Below are 15,305 nucleotides of genomic sequence, written 5' to 3'. Positions count from 1 at the left end.
GACATTAAGGTTGCTTTTATGTCTTGGCTGTTGTAAATAGTGCTGCTATGAACATCGGGGTGAATGCATTTTTTTAAATTATGGTTTCCTCCAGATATATGCCCAAGAGCTGTATTTCAGGTTCCTATGGTATCTCCATTTTTAGTTTTTAATGAATTTCCATAATATTCTCCTAAATGATTATATCCATTTACATTCCCACTGAAAGTGTAGAAGGGTTCCTTTTTCTCCACATCCTCACCAGATTTAACATTTGCAGACTTTTTGATGGTGACCATTCTGACGAGTGTGTGGTAATATCTCATTGTAGCTCTCTGATAATTAGTGATGCTTAACATCTTTTCATGTTCCTTTTGGCTATACGTATGTCTTCTTTGTAGAACTGTCTGTTTAGATCTTCAGTGAATTTTTTAATTGGGCTGTCTGTTTTTCTGATATTGAGCTGTATGAACTATTTGTATATTTCAGAGATTAAGCCCTTATTTGTCACATCATTTGAAAATATTTTCTCCCATTCTGTAAGTTGTCTTTTTGCTTAGTTTATGGTTTGCTGGGCAAAAGCTTTAAATTTATTTAAATTCTATTCATTTATTTTTGTTTTTATTTCAATTACTCTAGGAGATGGATCCAAAAATACATTGTTGAGATTTACATCAAAGAGTGTTCTACCTATGTTTTCCTTAGGAATTTTACAGTATGCATTTTACATTTATGTTTTTAATCCATTTTATTTTTCTGTATGGTGTTAAAGAATGTTCTAATTTCATTCTTTTACATGAAGCTGTTCAGTTTTCCCAGTACCACTTATTAAAGGGACTGTCTTTTCTCTACTATATATACTGATTCTTTTTTAGGTCATAGCTTAAATAATCATAGGTGCACAGTTTATTCCTGAACTTCCCATCTTATTCCATTGATCTATGTTTCTATTTCCATGACAGTGTCATATTGTTTTGATGATTGTGCTTTGTAGTATAGACTGAAATCAGAAAGCCTGATTCTCCCAGCTCCATTTTTCTTTCTCAAGATTGCTTTGGCAATTCAAGGTCTTTTGTGTTTTCATAGAAATTTAAAGACCAAAAAACATTTTCTATAGGTGTGAAAAATGCTATTAATAATCTTACAGGAATTGCACTGAATCTATTGCTTGCCTTTTGTAGTATAGTCATTTTGAATGGATTGAGTCTTCCAATCCAGGAACATGGGTATATCTTTCCATGTGTTTGTGTCATCTTTGATTTCTTTCTTCAGTGTCTTACACTTTTGGAGTACAGATATTTTTCCTCCTTAAGTAGGTTTATTCCTAGGTAGTTTATTCTGTTTGATGCAATAGTAAATGATGTTGTTTTCTCAATTATCTTTCAGATCTTTCATTTTTAGTGTATAGAACCAATTGCTGTGTTAAATTTGTATCCTGAAATTTCACTGAATTCATTAATGACCTCTATTAGTTTTCTAGTAATGTCTTTAGGATTTTCCATGTATAGTATCAAGTCATTTGCAAACAATTATACTTTCACTTCTTTCTCAATTTGAATTCCTTTTGTTTCTTTTTCTTCTCTGCAAATTGCAGAGAATTGCTAGAATGTTAGAATTGCTAGAATGCTATTGCTAGAATGATGAATTTGTTTTTTAAAGAGTCCACATATAAGTGAAATCACACAGTATTTGTCTTTGTCCGAGTGATTTCTCTTAGCATAATGCCCTCAGAGTTCATCCATACTGTCACCAGTGAGGGTTTCCTTCATTTTATGTCTGAAAAATATTCATCTATGTCCTTATCTATATCTCCCATACTCATCTGTATCTTCCGTATCTTCTTTATCCATCCATCCCTTAATAGTCCCTTAAATTCTTTCCATGTTTTGGCTATTTTACATAACACTGCACTGAACCCAGGACACAGATATCTCTCCTTGACAGTAATTTTGTTTCCTTTGGAAACATACCCAGAAATGAAATTGCTGTCATATGGTGGTTCTGCTTTTAATATTTTGAGAAATTTCTACACTGTTTTTTGAGGTCATTTGCACATTTAATTGGATTAATGCTATTTTTTGCTGTTGAGCTATATGAGTCCTTTATATATTTTGGATATTTACTCCTCAATAGATATTTAGTTTGAAAATTTTTGTCTCATTTCACTCATCTTGATCATGTTATTATATTTTTTTTTATCCTTTTTGAGAGCCATGGCAGCTATGACAAGAACTATAATGGTCTTCTATTTAAATAATATGTCTGAAGCTTAGCTGCCAACTAAATCTAAAAGATAGCTTTATCCATTTAAAAAGGCATCAGAGATTGAGAATTAACTACTTTTATGAGATTGTGCATCTCACTTTTGGAAAATTGAGACTGTCTATTTTAGTATTAACTTTGTATTCATTAGGTGAAAGTCTTTTGGAGCAAATCTGGAAAAAAAAACATCTAATATCATTTAGATTTACAAATTTTGAAGGCATTAATATATTGACATGCTTTCTTCTTCTGACAAGTATCTTATCCTTCAACTAATCTTTGTACAAATGTGGCTTTGATTCTCACCATCTTCTTGGTGTCTTTTGAATGTACTCTAGTTTACCTCTTCGTGAAGTGTGCAGCTTCGATGTGGTTTTCATAGTGGCATCAGTTCAGTTCATTTGCTTAGTCATATCCGACTCTTTGTGACCCCATGAATTGCAGAAATTGAGGCCTCCCTGCCCATCATCAACTCCCAGAGTTCACTCAGACTCACGTCCATTTAGTCAGTGATGCCATCCAGCCATCTCATCCTCTTTCATCCCCTTCTCCTCCTGCCCTCAATCCCTCCCAGCATCAGAGTCTTTTCCAATGAGTCAACTCTTCACATGAGGTGTCCAAAGTACTGGAGTTTCAGCTTTAGCATCATTCCTTCCAAAGAAATCCCAGGGCTGATCTGCTTCAGAATGGACAGGTTGGATCTCCTTGCAGTTCAAGGGGCTCTCAAGAGTCTTCTCCAACACCATAGTTCAAAAGCACCAATACTCCGGCACTCAGCTTTCTTCACAGTCCAACTCTCTCATCCATACATGACCACAGGAAAAACCATAGCCTTGACTAGATGGAACTTTGTTGGCAAAGTAATGTCTCTGCTTTTCAATATGCTATCTAGGTTGGTCATAACTTTTCTTCCAAGGAGTAAGGGTCTATTAATTTCATGGCTGCAGTCACCATGTACAGGGATTTTGGAGCCCAGAAAAATAAAGTCTGACACTGTTTCCCCCATCTAGTTCCCATCAAGTGATGGGAGCAGATGCCATGATCTTCATTTTCTGAATGCTAAGCTATAAGCCAATTTTTTCACTCTCCACTTTCAGTTTCATCAAGAAGCTTTTTAGTTCCTCTTCATTTTCTGCCATAAGGGTGGTGTCATCTGCATATCTGAGGTTATTAATATTTCTCCCAGCAATCTTGATTCCAGCTTGTGCTTCTTCCAGTCCAGCATTTCTTATGATGTATTCTTCATATAAGTTAAATAATCAGGGTGACAATATACAGCCTTGACATACTCCTTTTCCTCTTTGGATTCAGTCTGTTGTTCCATGTCCAGTTCTAACTGTTGCTTCCTGACCTGCATACAGGTTTCTCAAGAGGCAGGTCAGGTGGTCTGGTATGCCCATCTCTTTCAGAATTTTCCACAGTTGATTGTGATCCACACAGTCAAAGGCTTTGGCATAGTCAATAAAGCAGAAATAGATGCTTTTCTGGAACTCTCTTGCTTCTTCGATGATCCAGCGAATGTTGGCAATTTGATTTCTGGTTCCTCTGCCTTTTCTAAACCAGTTTGAACATCTGGAAGTTCACAGTTCACATACTGCTGAAGCCTGGCTTGGAGAATTTTCAGCATTACTTTACCAGTGTGTGAGATGAGTGCAAGTGTGTGGTAGTTTGAGTATTCTTTGGCATTGCCTTTCTTTGAGATTGGAATGAAAACTGACCTTTTCCAGTCCTGTTGCCACTGCTGAGTTTTCCAAATTTGCTGGCATTTTGAGTGCAGCTCTTTCACAGCATCATGTTTCAGGATTTGAAATGGCTCAACTGGAATTCCATCACCTCCACTAGCTTTGTTCGCAGTGATGTTTTCTAAGGCCCACTTGACTTCACATTCCAGGATGTCTGGCTCTAGGTGATTGATCACACCATCGTGATTATCTGAGTTATGAAGATCTTTTTTGTACAGTTTTTCTGTGTATTCTTGCCACCTCTTCTTAATATCTTCTGCATCTGTTAGGTCCATACCATTTCTGCCCTTTATCAAGCCCATCTTTGCATGAAATTCTCCCTTGGTATCTCTAACTTTCTTGAAGAGAGCTCTAGTCTTCCCATTCTGTTCTTGTCCTCTATTTCTTTTCATTGATCACTGAGGAAGGCTTTCTTATCTCTCCTTGCTATTTTTTGGAACTCTGGATTCAAATGGGAATATCTTTCCTTTTCTCCTTTGCTTTTTGCTCCTGTTCTTTTCATAGCTCTTTGTAAGGCCTCCTCAGACAGCCATTTTGCTTTTTTGCATTTCTTTTCCATCAGAATGTTCTTGATCCCTGTCTCCTGTACAATGTCAGGAACCTCCGTCCATAATTCATCAGGCACTCTATCTATCAGATCTAGTCCCTTAAATCTATTTCTCACTTCCACTGTGTAATCATAAGGAATTTAATTTAGGTCTTACCTGAATGGTCTAGCAGTTTTCCCTACTTTCTTCAATTTAAGTCTGAATTTGGCAATAAGAAGCTCATGATCTGAGCCACAGTCAGCTTCTGGTGTTGTTTTTGTTGACTGTATAGAGCTTCTCCATCTTTGGCAGCAAAAAATAAAATCATTACGATTTTGGTGTTAATAATCTGGTGATGTCCATGTGTAGAGTCTTCTCTTGTGTTGTGGAAGAGGGTGTTTGCTACGACCAGTGAATTTTCTTGGCAACACTCAATTAGTGTTTGCCCTGCTTCATTCTGTATTCCAAGGCCAAATTTGCCTGTTACTCCAGGTGTTTCTTGACTTCCTACTTTTGCATTCCAGACCCCATAATGAAGAGGACATCTTTTTTGTGATTTAGTTCTAAAAGGTCTTGTAGGTCTTTGTAGAACTGTTCAGCTTCAACTTTTTCAGCGTTACTGATTGGGACACAGACTTGGATTACTGTGATATTGAATAGTTTGCCTTGGAAATGAACAGAGTTCATTCTGTCGTTTTTGAGATTGCATCCAAGTAGTGCATTTCTTACTCTTTTGTTGACCATGATGGTTATTCCATTTCTTCTGAGGGATTCCTGCCCATAGTAATAGATATAATGGTCCTCTGAGTTAAATTCACCCATTCCAGTCCATTTTAGTTCACTGATTCCTAGAATGTCAACGCTCAGTCTTGCCATCTCTTGTTTGGCCACTTACAATTTGCCTTGATTCATGGACCTGACATTCCAGGTTCCTATGCAATATTGCTCTTTACAGCATTGGACCTTGCTTCTATCACCAGTCATATCCACAGTTGGGTATTGTTTTTGTTTTGCCTTCACCCCTTCATTCTTTCTGGAGTTATTTCTCCACTGATCTCCAATAGCATATTGGGCACCTACTCACCTGGGGAGTTCCTCTTTCACTATACTATCATTTTGCCTTTTCATACGTTCATGTGGTTTTCAAGGCAAGAATACTTAAGAGGTTTGCCATTCCCTTCTCCAGTGGGCCACTTTCTGTCAGACCTCTCCATAACCCTCCCATCTTGGGTGGCCTCATGGTCATGGCTTAGTTTCATTGAGTTAGACAAGGCTGTGGTCCTAGTTTGATCAGATTGACTAGTTTTTTGTGAGTATGGTTTCAGTGTGTCTGTCCTCTGATGCCCTGTTGCAACACCTACCATCTTTCTTGGGTTTCTCTTACCTTGGAAGCATAGTGGCATAATAGAATGTAATTATTATTTATCTTGATTTGGACATAATATTCTGTCATTGCAGCCAAGAATTGCATTAGTTCCTTTGGCAATCAATACTCATTCTTGATTTATATCAAGCTTTCTGTCACTTAATCCTCCTGGGGCATTTTAATTTATACTTGTAATAAGTTATGCCTCTGAGAGCCATAAGTTTAGTGATTTTAGGATAGAGGAAGTGGTTTTACCCTTTTCCTAATCAAATTTTATCTTACAAGTGCATTTTTCCCCTTTGGAGGATCTTTTTGAATCCTGATTCCATCATTTTCCAGGAATTAATAGCTATACAACTGAGCTTAAATAGCTAGTAATATTCTTTTAAAGATTTTTCTTTCAAAGTAAGCCAGAAAGAAAAACACCAATACAGTATACTGATACATATATACGGAATTTAGAATGATGGTAATGATGACCCTGTATGCGAGACAGCAAAAGAGACACAGATGTATAGAACTGACTTTTGAACTCTGAGGGAGAGGGAGAGGGTGGGATGATTTGGGAGAATGGCATTGAAACATGTATACTATCATGTAAGAAATGAAGTGCCAGTCTATGTTCAATACAGGATACAGGATGCTTGGGGCTGGTGCATTGGGATGATCCAGAGAGATGATATGGGGTGGGAGGTGGGAGGGGGATTCAGGAATGGGAGCTCGTATACACCCGTGGTGGATTCATGTCAATGTATGGCAAAACCAATACAAAGTAAAATAAAGTAAAAATAAAATTAAAAAAAAAAAAACCCAAACAACAACAACAAAAAAAAGATTAACTTCTGAAAATATAAAGAAACTATGAGATGGTTCATCATAGAGGCTAACGGAGCAGATTTGGGTAGCAGCCAGACCTAATTTCAAGCTGAATTCAGTCACTTATTTAGTTAACAGATGTGACACACCATCCTAGGCAAAATAAGATACATCAGCAAATAAAATAGACAAAAATACTTGTTCTTAAAGAGCTTAAAGTTTAACAGGAAAAGAAACCTTGGAAAAACAATATAAATTTTCAAAACCTGTTTTTTTTCATTTTCAGCTGAGAAGTGCAGATAAATGTGCAACCATTCATAAGATCATATATTTGTTAGTGTTCACCAGAGAAATAGAACCAATAGAATGTGTAAATGCTTTAGAAATATATGTACATAAATATATCTAAGATATATATATATATATATATATATGATATGTATATATCTAATATATGTATATATCTAAGGAAATAGCTCATGTGATTACAGAGGTTGAAAAGTTTCTAGATCAGCAGTCAGTAAGCTGAAGACCCAGAAGTGTTGATAGTTTACTTACCCTCCAAATGCTAACAGGTTTAAACCCCAGGAAGAGCCAATGTTTCAGTTTTAATTAGAAATCAGGGAAAACACTGATGTCCCACTTTGAAGGTAGTTAGGCAAGAATAATTTCCTCTTACTTGGGGAAATCTCAGCTTTTTGTTCTATTTAGGCTTTCGGCTGACTGGATAGGGCACATCCACACTAAGGAGACTTACTGTTTTACTTAGTCTAACAATTTAAATGCTAGTATCCAAATACATTGTAGACAGAAATATACACAATAATGTGTCAGCAAATATCTGGGCAGCTCTGGTCCCGTCAAGTTTCACATAAAATTAACTACAACAAGTGGTGATGAGTTTTACAGGAATTACTCTACATAAAGGGTTTAGCATATTGAGTTCTCAAGAGTGACGGTTATTATGTACATGATGTATTTTTTCAAACCACCTCTTCAATATTAATTATTGAATCAAGCTCCCTAATACTGACACAGTAGTTTTGGCAGTCTACTGGAGTGAGACTCCATTTTCTCTTTGGTATTGGGAAGCAATCAAGTTCATGCAGCATATGGTTGCTAATAGTTATTTCTCTGCTAGTGTGCATTTCAAGGATCTGTGAAAACCTATTCTCTGTCTTGCATGTGTGAAACAGGAAATCAACTACAGACATCTTCCTGCCATCTGGATGAGTCTACAGTAATGAAATAGTAATGAAGGTTTCTGGTTCTTTTAATATTTTTGGCAGTACTTCCTTTTTCAAGAAAATATGAGATTTGGAAAGATTCAAAAAAGACGGAAAAGGAAGAGTTGTATTTTTTTTTTTTTTAATACCTCTCCTTTGAACTCACTGTAGGAGTAGTTTACTTACAGCTAGCTCAATAATTACTGCCATTTCAGGGTAAGACTGACTCATGATACTGCCAAATAATTCATACATGTAAAAATGGCAGTTGTTTGCTTGTTACACTAACACTTGTCAAATTCAGCAGCAGCTTTCAGCTCTGTTAAATGTTGTTTAAAGGTGAGGGATCTAAAATGAAACGGAAGCACTTTGCATTTGATAATAAATCAAATATTAATACTTTACTCAAAGTCAGCATGGTTAGTAAGGCTTTGAAGTAAAAAATGACAGATCTTATTATTTGAATGTAATGAGGGTTTAATTGAGATTCGGATTACCTTTTAAAGGCTGAGATCTAATGATTTTTAGGAATTACATTGGAGAAAAATATTTTGAAATAAATTCCACTAAACTGCATTGATAAATACTGAAAATATCTTAAAGAAAAATTACTTATAAAGGGAAAAATGTATGTTTCCAAAACATTGACTTTGTATTTTAATTTTTACTACTATGGAAAATTTCAACATACTAAGGATAGAAAGAAGACTTCCTTCATACTTCCTCTGGGAATACTGAAATTAAAAAAGCATATTAAAATATTTTGTAATATTTGCCTTACATATTTTTGAACTTCAATTTTAAGCTTCTGTGTGTAATTTTAAGGCATATTTTAATTAGATATGAAAGAAATTGGAGGCAGTCCTAAGATGGAGGAGGAATAGGATGGGGAGACCACTTTCTCCCCTAAAAATTCATCAAAAGAACATTTAAACATTGAGTAAATTCCACAAAACAGCTTCTGAATGCTGGCAGAGGACATCAGGCACCCAGAAAAGCAGCCCATTATCTTCGAAAGGAGGTAGGAAAAAATATAAAAGACAAAAAAAGAGACAAAAGAGATAGAAACAGAGTTCCATCCCAGGAAGGGAGTCTTAAAAAGAGAGGTTTCCAAACACCAGGAAACACACTGCTGAGTCTGTGGTGAGCCTTGGAAGCACAGAGGGCAACATAACAGGGAGGGAAAATAAATAAATAATTAAAACCCACAGATTATAAGCCCAACGGTAACTCCCCAGCAGAGAAGCAGCACAGATGCCTGCATCCACCACTAGCAAGCGGGGGCTGGGCAGGGAGGCACAGGCTGCATCACTTAGAGTTAAGGATCTGGCCTGAATGCCCCGAGAGCAATCTGAGCGAACTAACTTGGCTAGCAAACCAGACTGTGGGATAGCTACCACACGAAAAGCCCTAAGACACCACCAGGCCTGTGCACAGAACAAAGGACTGAACAGAAATAGTCAGCTGCAGACCATCCCCCTCCGGTTACAGGCAGCCAGAGCCGGAAAAGGGCAATTGCAGCCCCAGAGAGACATTATCTACCAAACTGCAAGCAGGTTTCTTTGCTAACTAAGACTTCTTGGGGTTTTGGACAGTCAACATCCGCCTGAGAAGGTGCGCCGGTTGTACACCCAGAAAACCGAGCGGCAGGGACGGGTAGGCGATAAGTCGCAGCAACCATGCTCGCCAAACACCTCATCACCTGAGCTGCTCGGAACTGGGAAGGGCAGAAAACACAGGCCCAACCGAGTCTGCGCCTCTGAGGACTACCTGAGTGCCTGAACCTGAGCAGCTTAGACCTGGGAGGTACATGCAACCCAGGGCCGACCTCAGATTGTACCCAGTGGAGCAACCTAGAGCCTGAGCAGTGTGGGCAGGGAGGGTGCATGCACCATGAGTGGGAGCAAGCCCAGCGTGGCTGAGGCACTGCGAGCACATGCCAGTGTTCTTTGCAGCGTCCCTACTTCCCCACAGCATGACTGAACAAGGTAGCCTTAAAAAACTGTCCACCAGTGCCCGTTTGTGTCAGGGTGGAAATCAGACACGGAAGAGATCAGCAAACAGAAGAAGCTAAAACAGGGAACCGCTTTGGAAGTGACAGGTGCAATAGATTAAAACCCTGTCGTTGGTATCAACTACATAGGAAGGGGCCTATAGATCTTGAGAAATATAAGCCAGATGAAGGGACTATCTGAAAATAAACTGACCCCACAATACCGACAACAACACCAGATAAAGTCCTAGATATATTGAGCTATTCCACATTGAAGGTCAGGAACGGCAGTGGAAAGGAGATACCCCTCATTCAAGGTAAGGAGCAGCGGCTTTGCTTTGCTGGAGCAGCCGTGAAGAGATACACCACGCCCAAGGTACGAGAAAAGCAAGTAAGATGGTAGGTGTTGCAGGAGGGCACAGAGGGCAGACACACTGAAACCATACTCACAGGAAACTAGTCAATCTAATCACACTAGGACCACAGCATTTTCTAACTCAATGAAACCAAGCCATGCCTGCTGGGCAACCCAAGACGGGCGGGTCATGGTGGAGAGGTCTGACAGAATGTGGTCCACTGGAGAAGGGAATGGCAAACCACTTCAGTATTCTTGCCTTGAGAACCCCATGAACAGTATGAAAAGGCAAAATGATAGGATAACAAAAGAGGAACTACTCAGGTCATTAGATGCCCAATATGCTACTGGAGATCAGTAGAGAAATAACTCCAGAAAGAATGAAGGGATGGAGCCAAAGCAAAAACAATACCCAACTGTGGATATGACTGATGTTAGAAGCAAGGTCCGATGCTGCAAAGAGCAGTATTGCATAGGAACCTGGAATGTCAGGTCCATGAAGCAAGGCAAATTGGAAGTGGTCAAACAAGAGATGGCAAGGGTGAATGTTGACATACTAGGAATCAGCGAACTAAAATGGACTGGAATGGGTGAATTTAACTCAGATGACCATTACATCTATTACTGTGGGCAGGAATCCCTCAGAAGAAATGGAATAGCCATGATGGTCAACAAAAGAGTCTGAAATGCAGTACTTGGATGCAATCTGAAAAACGACAATATGATCTCTGTTCATCTCCAAGGCAAACCATTCAATATCACAGTAATCCAAGTCTATGCCGTAACCAGTAACGCTGAAGAAACTGAAGTTGAACGGTTTTATGAAGACCTACAAGACCTTTTAGAACTAAATCACCCCAAAAATGTCCTTTTCATTATAGGGGACTGGAATGCAAAAGTAGGAAGTCAGGAAACACCCAGAACAACAGGCAAAGTTGGCCTTGAAACGCAGAATGAAGCAGGGCAAAGACTAATAGAGTTAGCCAAGAAAATGCACTGGTCATAGCAAACACCCTCTTCCAACAACACAAGAGAAGATTCTATACATGGAAATCACCAGATGGTCAACACCAAAATCAGATTGATTATATTCTTTGCAGCCAAACATGGATCAGCTTTACACAGTCAACAAAAACAAGACCAGGAGCTGACTGTGGCTCAGATCATGAACTCCTTATTACCAAATTCAGACTCAAATTGAAGAAAGTAGGGAAAACAGCTAGACCATTCAGGTATGGCCTAAATCAATTCCCTTATGATTATACAGTGGAAGTGAGAAATAGATTTAAGGGCCTAGATCAGATAGATAGAGTTCCTGATGAACTATGGAATGAGGTTCGTGACATTGTACAGGAGACAGGGATCAAGACCATCCTCATGGAAAACAAACGCAAAAAAGCAAAATGGCTGTCTGGGGAGGCCTTATAAATAGCTGTGAAAAGAAGAGAGGTGAAAAGCAAAGAAGATAAGGAAAGATATAAGCATCTGAATGCAGAGTTCCAAAGAATAGCAAGAAGATATAAGAAAACCTTCTTCAGTGATCAATGCAAAGAAATAGAGGAAAAGAACAGAATGGGAAAGACTAGAGATCTCTTCAAGAAAATTAGAGATACCAAGGGAACATTTCATGCAAAGATGGGCTCGATCAAGGACAGAAATGGTATGGACCTAACAGAAGCAGAAGATATTAAGAAGAGTTGGCAAGAATACACAGAAGAATGGTATAAAAAATATCTTCACGACCCAGATAGTCATGATGATGTGATCACTAATCTAGAACCAGATATCTTGGAATGTGAAGTCAAGTTTGCCTTAGAATGTATCACCACGAACAAAGCTAGTGGAGGTGATGGAATTCCAGTTGAGCTGTTTCAAATCCTGAAAGATGATGCTGTGAAAGTGCTGCACTCAAAATGCCAGCAAATTTGGAAAACTCAGCAGTGGCCATAGGACTGGAAAAGGTCAGTTTTCATTCTAATCCCAAAGAAAGGCAATGCCAAAGAATGCTCAAACTACCGCACAATTGCACTCATCTCACATGCTAGTAATGTAATGCTCAAAATTCTCCAAGCCAGGCGTCAGCAATACGTGAATTGTGAACTCCCTGATGTTCAAGCCGGTTTTAGAAAAGGCAGAGGAACCAGAGATCAAATGGCAACACCCGCTGGATCATGGAAAAAGCAAGAGAGTTCCAGAAAAACATCTATTTCTGCTTTGTTGACTATGCCAAAACCTTTGACTGTGTGGATCATAATAAACTATGGAAAATTCTGAAAGAGATGGGAATACCAGACCACCTGACCTGCCTCTTGAGAAATCCGTATGCAGGTCAGGAAGCAACAGTTAGAACTGAACATGGAAAAACAGACTGGTTCCAAACAGGAAAATGAGTGTGTCAAGGCTGTATATTGTCTCTCTGCTTATTTAACTTCTATGCAGAGTACACCATGAGAAACGCTGGACTGGAAGAAACACAAGCTGGAGTCAAGATTGATGGGAGAAATATCAATAACCTCAGATATGCAGATGACACCACCCTTATGGCAGAAAGTGAAGAGGAGCTAAAAAGCCTCTTGATGAAAGTGAAAGAGGAGAGCGAAAAAGTTGGCTTACAGCTCAAAGTTCAGAAAACAAAGATCGTGGCATCCGGTCCCATCACTTCATGGAAAATAGATGGGGAAACAGTGGAAACAGTGTCAGACTTTATTTTTCTGTGCTCCAAAATCACTGCAGATAGTGACTGCAGCCATGAAATTAAAAGACACATACTCCTTGGAAGAAAAGTTATGACCAACCTAGATAGTATATTCAAAAGTAGAGACATCACTTTGCCGACTAAGGTCCATCTAGTCAAGGTATGGTTTTTCCAGTGATCATGTATGGATGTGAGAGTTGGACTGTGAAGAAGGCTGAGTGCTGAAGAATTGATGCTTTTGAACTGTGGTGGTGGAAAAGACTCTTGAGAGTCCCTTGGACTGCAAGGAGATCCAACCAGTCCATTCTGAAGGAGATCAGCCCTGGGATATCTTTGGAAGTAATGATGCTAAAGCTGAAACTCCAATACTTTGGCCACCTCATGCGAAGAGTTGACTCATTGGAAAAGACTCTGATGCTGGGAGGGATTGGGGGCCGGAGGAGAAGGGGACGACAGAGGATAAGATGGCTGGATGACATCACAGACTCTATGGACGTGAGTTTGAGTGAACTCAGGGAGATGGTGATGGACAGGGTGGTCTGGCATGCTGCGATTCATGGAGCCGCAAAGTGTCGGACACGACAGAGCAACTGAACTGAACTGATTATTACAATCATTCTTTTTAAAAATTTTTTTAAAAAATTAAGTCCTCTATTACTCCTTTAATTTTCACTTTTATAACATACTATTATTTTGCAAAAAAAAAGACCCTATTTTTTAAAAGCAAACTTCATATATATATATATTTTTATAATGTTTGTTACTTTTTTTTCCTCTTTATTTTTCTTCTTCTTTTCTTTAGTATTGTAATTTTCAAATTCCAAACTCTACTCTACATTATTAATCTATGCTTTTTGGTATTTGTTATCTATTTTGTACCTTTAAGAACCCAATCCTCAGTACCCATTTTTACTTGGGATCATGTTACTGGCTTGACTGCTCTCTCCCCCTTTGGACTCTCCTTTTTCTCACCAGGTCACCTCTGTCTCCTCCCTACCCCCTCTCTTCTCTACCAACTCTGTGAATCTCTGTGTGTTCCAGACGGTGGAGAACACTTAGGGAACTGATTACTGGCTGGATCTGTCCTCTCCTTTTCATTCCCCTCTTTTATCCTCCTGGCCACCTCTTTCTCCTTCCTCCCTTTCCTTTCTCTGCATAACTCCATGAACATCTCTGAGTGGTCCAATTGCGGAGTGCACATAAGGAAGTGATTACTGGCTAGCTTGCTCACTCCTCTATTGATTCCACCTCATCTCATTTGGGTCACCTCTAACTCCCTCCTCCCTCTTCTCTTCTCCATGTAACTCTGTGAACCTCTCTCGGTGTCCCTCACTGTGGAGAAACTTTTCATCTTTAACCTAGATGTTTTATCAATGGTGCTGTATAGAAGGAGAAGTCTTGAGACTACTGTAAAAATAAGACTAAAAACCAGAAGCAGGAGGCTTAAGTCCAAACCCTGAAAACACCAGAGAACTCCTGACCCCAGGGAACATTAATTGACAGGAGCTCATCCAACACCTCCATACCTACACTGAAACCAAGCACCACCCAAGGGCCAATAAGTTCCAGAACAAGACATACCACACAATTTATCCAGCAGCACAGGAACACAGCCCTGTGCTCCAATATACAGGCTGCCCAAAGTTACTCCAAAATCATTGACATCTCATAACTCATTACTGGACACTTCATTGTACTCCAGAGAGAAGAAATCCAGCTCCACTCACCAGAACACCAGCACAAGCTTCCCTAACCAAGAAACCTTCACAAGCCACCTGTACAACCCCACCCACAGTGAGGAAACTCCACAATAATGTGAACTCCACAAACTGCCAGAATACAGAAAGGCCACCCCAAACTCAGCAATATAAACAAGATGAAGAGACAGAGGATTACCCAGCAGGTAAAGGAACAGGATAAATGCCCAGCAAACCAAACAAAGGAGGAAGAGATAGGGAATCTACCTGAGAAAGAATTCTGAATATAGATAGTGAAAATGATCCAAAATCTTGAAATCAAAATGGAATCACACATAAATAGCCTGGAGACAAGAATTGAGAAGATGCAGGAAAGGTTTAACAAGGACCTAGAAGAAATAAAAAAGAGTCAATATATAATGAATAATGCAATAAATGGGATAAAGAAAACATTCTGGAGGCAACAAATATTAGAATAACAGAGGCAGAAGATAGGATTAGTGAATTAGAAGATAAAATGGTAGAAATAATTGAATCAGAGAGGAAACAAGAAAAACGAATTAAAAGAAATGAGGACAATCTCAGAGACCTCCAGGACAGTGTTAAATGCCCCAAAATTAGAATCAAGGGAGTCCTAGAAGAAGAAG

The sequence above is a fragment of the Budorcas taxicolor genome, chromosome 12, assembly GCF_023091745.1.
Source record: "Budorcas taxicolor isolate Tak-1 chromosome 12, Takin1.1, whole genome shotgun sequence".
In the NCBI taxonomy this organism is placed as follows: domain Eukaryota; kingdom Metazoa; phylum Chordata; class Mammalia; order Artiodactyla; family Bovidae; genus Budorcas; species Budorcas taxicolor.
This window is presented reverse-complemented; position numbering follows the sequence as displayed.